The sequence below is a fragment of the Uloborus diversus genome, chromosome 7 (genome assembly GCF_026930045.1).
Source record: "Uloborus diversus isolate 005 chromosome 7, Udiv.v.3.1, whole genome shotgun sequence".
In the NCBI taxonomy this organism is placed as follows: Eukaryota; Metazoa; Arthropoda; class Arachnida; order Araneae; family Uloboridae; genus Uloborus; species Uloborus diversus.
In genome coordinates, this window is record NC_072737.1 from 64,708,972 (window position 1) to 64,718,564 (window position 9,593).

The 9,593-nt window shown below is 32.8% G+C and overlaps 1 protein-coding gene across 1 annotated transcript in view; it reads right to left on the bottom strand.

The window, feature by feature from the left end:
• The window catches only part of LOC129225949 (ornithine aminotransferase, mitochondrial-like), a 45,652-nt gene extending 37,705 nt beyond the window's left edge, over window positions 1–7,947 (bottom strand). Inside the window, exon 1 of the mRNA XM_054860501.1 lies at window positions 7,917–7,947. The gene's annotated coding sequence lies outside the window, so the exon portion shown is untranslated. The remainder of the gene's footprint in view (window positions 1–7,916) is intronic.
• Window positions 7,948–9,593: the final 1,646 nt, after the last annotated feature.

The window sequence follows — 9,593 nt, forward strand, 5'->3', positions numbered from 1 at the left end:
TAAATTTCTTACATTTTTTCCCTTTTTTTTGGAAACTAATACTTTGAAAATGTGTGGATTTTATTGTGAGAGGGGCACAAAGTTTTACAATGACCTAGGCATCACCTCGGCTTGATCGAACTCTATGCGTAGATCGCTTACTCATCGGTAAACTATTGGGTAAATAAGAAAATATTTTTCTAACTTAGTAAAATTTGCTAAAATGCTTTTCTAAGATTTCGGCAATGTCTTGATAAGTTTCGATTTTGTAATCTTAAGTTAATTGTGGACAGATTACATCTCGTAATCTTTTGATCGAGAAAACGCTTTTCGCAATTATCTGTCGCTGATAACTATTACGCAGCAGCTACTATGATCCAATAATTCGGTTTTCGGCAATTGATAAGAGCATATTTCGACTTACAAAGCTGATTACCGGCAGGTTATGTTCCTTAATCATGCTATCGAAAGAAGGATTTTCGTTATCTTCTTTTGGTAACACGAGCCATACTACAGATATCACCTAAAAATATTTTCCCTCGAGAGCCTCACCCCATATTAAGATGAATCCACCGGACTTGAAAAACATAAAATTAAATATTTTTTTTCTAGATAACATGGGGAAAACAAGGAAAAGAAAATTAATTTTTGCAGTCAAGAATTGTTATCATTATTTGAATCGATTATTTTAGAAAGGGTTTGAGCCCCGCTCAGGAAACGTTTTAGAGTCAATAAAAAGTGTTTCATTCATAAATGAATTAAATTCAACAAAAAATTTTTTGACTAATCTAGCCATAAGTAGGATCAATATTTCGTATGAAATTAAGTTTCATTTCACAACTGAAATCAATTTAAAATTTTAAACAATGCCCATTGAGTAACAATTAACCTGCTATTCTAATTTAGATTTTAGAGTGATAAAAATGTACATCAAGTAAAGCAGATTTATTTTCAACTGGATTGCGATAGTAAAAATTGAAGATAATCAGTACAAGTAGTAAGAGAATCTCTTTTCTGGTTTTGGGCAAGAGATGGTACTAGTGTAGCCCTGGTAGGGGCTGCTACACATGATTTAAAAAAAAAAAATTGAATGAAAGCCTACCTAGGATCTGAACTTTGAACATGTTTTATTAAAAACTTTATAAAATCCGCTTACATCTCTTTGCTTCTTACTGCCCCAAATGCAATTATTGAAGTTCGTATGCATGAAATCATCTTTAAAAAAATACTTCCCATCTTTTCCTCCTTAACTCTTCTTGTTTTTGTAAAATATAAAGTCTGGTGTAAAAAGTAATGAAGAATATAAACTAACAAAATGAGGAAAAAGAAATAGCTTCACGTGTGTATAAAACTAATCATATTCATTAAATATATCTTCTGCAGAAATATTGATAATATGATATTTTTCACAGCAACTTGTTGGCTACAAATTAGATAAAATAGATTTCCAATGTTAGAGCACATTGTAACTGAAAAACTTCAACCTGGTAAGTTCTTCTCCCTATTCCCTAAGGGTCTAAGGACCCTTAACCTTCAAAATTTTCGATTTTCTGGAAAAAATATATGTTATGCATAATTTAATTCTGAACAATTTGATACTACCTTATTTATTATCATACGCAAAAAACTTTTCAAGTCATCGTGAAAATGCGTAAACATTCCCCATAGATATTTATGTTTACAGCAGCTGTTTAAGTCTCTTTCTCAGTTGCCGGTTTCTTGTTTCTTTTTTTTTTTTTTTTTTTTGCGAGCATGATATCTTAGAAAGTTTATGTATTTCCGTAAAATTTTTCATGCATGTTTTTCTGATTTATTTTTATGATCTGAACCTAAACTTTAACTAAAAATAAAAGTAAATATTTAAAAATAATAATAATAATATTTTCACCCAAAATTTTGGAAAATGTTAATATCTCTACATAGTATAAAATGATGTCTCCAAAAAGCGTCTGTGTGTTTGAACTCGCAAAACTCGAGAACTACCCGGCCGATTTTGCTGAAATTTTCACAGATTGTTCTTTTAAGTCCTGAGAAGGTTTGCAGGCCAGTTCGAAAACAATTTGATGAATAGTTCTTATTTTATTCCAATTTAGGCCCAATTTTCACATAAATTCCCGAATATGGGGGTGAAAAATTACTCGCAAATAATAATATTATATATCGTAGGAAAGTGAAGAATTTTTCGCGTTCTACGCAATTTGTTCCAATGCTCTAACTTAATTTCAGAGGGCGTTTTTTACGTTTTTAGCTCGAATTTTTTTTGGGCTAGCTAAAATTTAGGCACTACTTTCTTCATTAAATCCATCAATAAAAAGTGAAGGAATTGTCCCACAGTTTTCTTTTTGACAGCATTGGATAGAGCTGCTTTTTTTACTCCAGATCTACTTCGACCTAAGGTCGAAAGTTTAACCCTCTATCTCCATTAGAAAAAAAGTTACAAGCGAATTAAATGAAGTTCAAAAATCTGTTCCCTATTCAAGTTTTTAACCATTTTATTTTGCGTTTCCACGGTAACGCTTTTTGAATCCATATTTGTTTATTTTCATCTTTTTCATTTTCAATTCTTAAACTTATTGTGTTTCCATGGTTACGCCTTTTAAATCCATTTTTCTCATTTTATTTTTAACCGACTTCAAAAAGGAGGCGGTTATCAGTTCATACCGTATGTATGTTTTTTTTTTTTTTTTTTTTGGTCCACTCATAGCGTGTCACCTAGTGAACCGATTTTGATGATTCTTTTTTTAATAGATAGGGGATGGCTCAACTTAGGTCCCATTACTTTGTTTGATCATATTTGTTCTTTAGAAAAAAGTTATGGGCAAAAAAACAGTAAATTTTATGCAATTTCCCTATTAAATGATTAAAATGATATTGTAGCGAAGTTCGCACTCTTCATCCGTGGATAACGGTGGCCCAGTGGTAGAATTCTCGCCTCCCACACGAGCGACCCGGGTTCAAATCCCGACTAGGACAAAGTGAATTTTACAAAAATTTCGTTTCTACTGTTTCCCGTATTTTCTCGAATGGTCAATTATTTTCTGTATCTTTCTAAGTCTGGAAAGTTCCAGCACTTTCTCAAGTTGTATATAAGGAGATGTAACGTTCATTCGTGGTTCTGAATAAAGATCTCGAGTTGAGACTAACGAGTATTCGCTTCATTTGACTTTCACATTGTCTTCGCTATCTTCATCTACGCGACAATATGAAACTCATTGTTATAAAAGTTTGGTGCCATATAACAGTAACATTAATAGTAATTGTAATGACAATTTTGAATAAAGACTTTTCTAAAGCAATACAGTGATATAGAGCCGAACTTCTTACTAGGTAACTTCTTACTTTTACTGAAATATCTACATTTACACTAAAAAGAATGAAATAAAAAAATTTTGAAAAAAAAAATAGAACAAACTTCAAAATTGCTCTAAAAAGTGAAAAATAATTTTATTCTTGAAACACCATCGATTATACTTTTAAACATAATTTTTGAAGTTGGCGCAAAAAACAAAAAGTAAAATCCATTGTAACCATGCTTCGTTCATATTTTTATCAAAAAATCATCCAAAGTTAGCAACGAAACATTTATATCGTTACTCAAATATGCTGTCATCAATGCGTAATGCATGTTGCAGTGAAGAAACTGGACATGTTTAAATTTATACTTGTAGTTGAGTTATGGCTGTAAATGATTTTATCGATCGTTTTTGCGCCAACTTCAAAAATATGTTTAAAAGTATAATCGATGGTGTTTAAAGAATAAAATTATTTTTCACTTTTTAGAGCAATTTTGAAGTCGGTTCTATTTTTTTTTTTTTTCAAAATTTTTTTATAATTTCTTAAAATTATTTTAGTATCTGTCGTCATTGTTTGGCGAGAAAATGTTGCATGATGCTTTTTTTTTCTTTCATTTAATCCTGGTTATTGAAGATACTTCACTTGAAGCAATGTTTTTTTTCAAGGTAGACCGGGCAAAGCCGGGCAACGCAGCTAGTTAACTTATAAAATTTAAAAAAATAATAATAAATAAATAATTAAAAAAAAATAAGTTTAGGTTCAGATCATAAAAATAAACTAAAAAACATGCACAAAAAGTTTTACGAAAATACATAACAAACTTTCTGAAATATCATGCACGCAAAACGAGAAACCTGAGAAAACGCAACCTGAGAAAAAGAGGCTTAAACAGCTGCTGTTAAGATAAATCTCTATGGGGAAAGTATACGCATTGTTTCGATAACTTGAAAAGTGTTTTGCGTATGGTAATAAATAAGGTATCAAATTGTTCAGAATTAAACTAGACGTAACGTATATTTTTTTCCAGAAAGTCGAACATTTTGAAAGTTAAGGGTCCTTAAACCCCTTACATATTTTGCTCGTTGTTTTACCACCGCATGTTTTATGCCACACGTTAGCAATGGAACGAAATTTTGCACTCGAGGAAAAACAAACAAAACGCAATGGTGCTAAGCACGGAAAATCGCAAATGCACACACACAGCTGCAAAACGAGACATCGATCGATCTTGGTGAATTTGATGCGGAGGAATGTAATGCCCACGAGGGAGATTCACGGCCACAGATTGCGTCATTGAAATGGGGGAATTAGGGGTCTTTTTCAGGGGTCATCGACCATTCGAGAAAAGGTGTGCCATCGCTCTTGGATGAGGAACCACTGTCATTTCAGTGCAAATTAATGATCAAAATACTATATCGAATTCGTGGCATACTACCATTGAGTCGAATCGGACTGGTCATGTTTCTATTCCACGTGAGGGCGAATAAAGATGCGTACTGAATAGCATATTGCATAAAAGTAGAATAATGCTGACAGATAAAAACTAGTATGTTGTGGCCATTACGACACTTTCTTCTATATTTTTCTTTTTTTTTTTTTTTTCTGATCCCTCCCCATGCTTGACGAGGAAGCAATATTCCCAACAAAAACAAAATGGCACATGCAAAAACTTGACTACTATCCCAATGTCTGAATTATTGCAAAAGCAAAGCAAAGAGCGAAAATTGAAAGTTATTTTAAAAGCCTTGCTTGAATGAATTACAAATATTTTATTTGTTAACAAACATAAGATGGCAACAGTTCAAAATTTTAAATCATTGAGATAATATTTCCTATCATTTCCATACAATTAAAATCACGAGAAATACGCAGACGACAATCTATTACGATTTATCTTTCTTATTGTTGCATTAATAAAAATATTTTTATTCGCAAAAAGAAAAAAAAAATCAACACCTCTTGGAGCGATCGGCGTCAAAATAGAACCAAAGCCTGTTGACATATGGATTCACATATATTCCAAATTTCAACCAGAACGTGGCATTACTTCTTGAGATAGGGCACTCAAAATGGAAAAAAAGAACGGGTGATTGCGCTACCCCCCTTTTAGCTGTTGACACAAAAATAAAATCAGTTCTTATACCCACTAAGGGCTACTTGCCGATAAATTTTTCTTTCATTCCGTTCATTATTTCTTGAGATACAGCAGTCACAATTGACGACAAAAAACGTTCTACAGCTCAACCCCAGTTTGAGTTATTGACACCAAAATTGAATCAGCACCTGTTCCTGTTAGGCGCAACACGTGGACCAAATTTTGTTTGATTCCGCCAGTTACTTCCTGAGGAATAGCAAGCACACGTAACTCGAAAAACGTCCCATTGCTCCACCTCCCTTAGAGGAATTCGCGCCAAAAACTAATGGGCACAAGTTCACATAGGGGCACATATGTGTACTAAATTTCGTTCGATTTCATGCGGTAGTTTTTGTTGTAGAGCGGCCACAAAAAACTGGTCACACACAGACGTGACACACATACATACACACACACATACATACATACACACACACACAGACAGACATTTTCCAAAAATGGTCGAAATGGACTCAGCACACCTCAAAACGTTCGAATCCGTCAAAATTTGAAATTCGAAAATTTGCACGAATCCAATACTTTCTTCTATATATTAGATATAGAAGAAAGTAAAAAATGAAGGGGGTCACTGGAAAAACGACCTACATCCAATCTTCATATGTATAATAGCGAATGATCGAGTAACGCTCCTGACGTCATCAACAATGGAATTCGCTCCACGGCATGATAATTTGATAATATTTTTCGGTAATGTTTGACATGCAGGGAAGTGCTCTATTTTGACAAGGCTGAACTGAATCTGGTGACTTAACTGTTTTACTGGTAAGACTCATTCTAGGAGAGAAGAAACGAAAAAGTGATCAATCATTAACGCTATCTACTGGATTTCAGGGTTTATCCACTGGAGTTAGAGTTACAATTCCAACTATCAAAATATCTCCAAACAGGCAATTGCTTCGTTAAAATGCAGAAGAGTAGAAGCAACTTTCACCCGTCTTACACAGACGGGCGATTTTCTAGTCTTCAAGTAAAACAGAAATGTAAGTTTACTTACTAATAGAATGACAATTTCAAAGGAAAATACATTTTAAAATAATTTGAAAAAATAATGCTTAATTACTATCATAAGATTAGTTAAAATTAACATGTATCCCCGAGTATAAATTCAACGAATAAATGTACCCCGAATACATGTACATGATTAAAATCCCAAAGTACACGTATCCCCGAGCATAAAATTAACAAAGTCGTCCGTCATACATTGACGGGCGACTTTCTAGACTTCAAATAAAACAGAAATGCAAGTTTACTTACTAAGAGAATGACAAAGGAAAGTACATTTTAAAACTAATTTGAAAAAACAATGCTTAATTACTATCATAAGATTAGTTAAAATTAACATGTATGTTTCAAATGAATGTAAATTTACTTTTTACTAGAATGACAATTTTTAAAAATTATTCAAAGGGGAATAATTTGTAAAAATAATTTGATAAAATAGTGCTTAATTACAAATATTACGATAAGTTAAGGTTAATTTACATGTTATAAAATGAATGAATGAAACATAGCACAAAGAGTTCATCAAAAAGTAGACTTAGGTCTTTTTCCAGAGAAACCTTCAATTCTTCAAATGCATTATACATTTAAAATATCCCAGAGGAATTGTCCTCTTCATGGGTCCCCCTCCACAAGTCACCCCTCCTCCCCGGAGAAATATCAATGTCACCTAAAAGCCATGTATCCCCCCTCCCCTCGTGTTCACCCCTGCCTCCTTGACAAACTTAATTGAGAAGCCCAATTAATAAAAGGAAGGCAACAAAGGTGTTTTAATTGAAATTGTTTTCGAATCCTTTTTTTTTTTAATCAACATCACATCAAATTTAATTACAATACGCAATATTCATTTCAAATTGTTTCCACTCGGAATTTTTTGATGCTTTTTTAATTTATCAATTTTATTTTATTTGTAGCCTTTCTTTTTTTTTCCTTCCACGTGTGAAAGTTTTTCTTCCACACAAATACCTTCAATGAATTCTAAAATTTTTCTTTAATAATGAGCGTACACAAAAGCATGTGAAGCATATAACAGTTCATGAACATCTTGAATGAGTAATATTTGAAACATTACTCATGTATATCAAAATAAGCTTCATTTTTAAAAAAGAAATTCTCAACAAATTAAATTTTAAACACATGCCATAATTTTTAAAATACAGCACAGCAACTAAAACTACTAAATGAAAGAGTCGATCAGTATTAATTTTACTAAACAAAATAGTATGAAGTTGATTTCAGTGACTTAAAACCCAAAAAAATATTTTATCCAGAATAGCACATTAATCAGTAAATTGAAACAGCCGGCTCTTTAAACGTTACACATGTGCGAATACAACTTAACCAGTATCAGCTGAGGATTGTTTAACTCATTTCAACATCTTGCAGCAAAAACAAAAAAGCCAGCGTTATAAACAATTGTTTGATTAAGATATGTCAAAAAAGCCGACATATAGGTGTCATTATAACTTTTAAAAAAATCAGAACTTACTGGACGTCCTTTTCCTCTGAGTGTTCTCGTAAAAGTGAAAGGAGAAACTCGCTTCCACCGCGAGGCAAAAGATAAAATTAAACTTGTCACAGCGCCACCTATCAAGCTTATTCACTCTCTGTTCTCTAGTAAAATCAATTTCAAATTGATACCAATTCCAGAATTTCAGTACCAATTCCAGAGATACAGAGGTGCCCCCTCCCCCCCCCCCAAATTCAATAGTGCAAATTCCCCCTAAAGTTTTCTCAACATTCTATTCCTTTTTTATTTTTTTAGTTAATTTTTTTAACTTCATTTACGTTTTTAATATTTTTAAGAATTATTTTTTTTAATTTTATTTTTTTTAACTTGTTTATTTACTTTTATTTATATTATTTTAAAATAAAAGTTGTATGCCTCGCCAAAAACATATACACAGGACACACACAAACTAAATAAATGAATAAACTAAAATATAAACAGAATAAAATTAAAATATATATATAGATATATAAATCAATACATAAATTTAAACATATTAATAAATAAATTGAAATAAATAACTTTTAAAATCCCCCCCCCCCCACAAATTTTGATGGCGGAACTGGCGCTATAATCCCCCCCCCCCTGTGGGCGCCCATGATATTCAACGTTAGTTAACCTTTATAACTCAGTGATATTTTCTGATAATTATGTCAAGGCGCTACGGTCAAGGCTAACTAAACGCATATGAAACATACTGAATACTTTATTTTATCATTTTTTTCACTTGTGTCTCAACTACTATGTACTTTTATTCATTTACTAGTGGCACCCGTACGGCTTTGCCCGTAGTAGAAAATTAAAAGGTCATTTGGTTCGCCTGTATATTTACAAATATAGGATGATGAATTTCTTGCCAATTGGCTACGTTCATTCGCTCTCCCATTCCACGTCATGATAATTTCGTAATTTACTCGTCCATCTTAGGATAACTTTGCTCCGGAAATTGTTCTTAAAATTGAAATAGAAAAAGAACAAAATCGAATTTTCGAAAAATCGCTTCGAGATGCACACCCCCATGCTACAAACTAACTTTGTGTCAAATTTCATAAAAATCGGCCGAACGGTCTAGGCGCTATGCGCGTCACAGAGATCCAGACAGAGAGACCTTCAGCTTTATTATTAGTAAAAGATAAAGAAGATAAAGAAAGAATATATCTCGCCAGTTGGCTTGTGCCCAAGTTACGGTTCCACGTTATGACAATTTCGTATCTCGCCAATTGGCTTGTGCCCATGTTACGGTTCCACGATATGATAATTTCGTAATTTACTCGTCCATCTTATGATATTTTTGTTCTTATAATTGGAATAGAAAACGAACCGCATTGAATTTTCGAAAAATCGCTTCGAGGTGCACACCTCCATGCTACAAACTAACTTTGTGCCAAATTTCATGAAAATCGGCTGAACGGTCTAGGCGCTATGCGCGTCACAGATATCCAGATATTCTCCGGACATTCTACAGACATCCTACAGACATCCTCCGGACAGAGAGACTTTGAACTTTATTATTAGTAAAGATAAAGATAAAGAAGATAAAGATTATTTATTTGGCTTATTTTAGACACAAATTATTCACGTTCAATTCATCAGCAATGACATTACGATTCCATGTTATGATAATTTCGTATCTCGCCAATTGGCTTGTGCCCATGT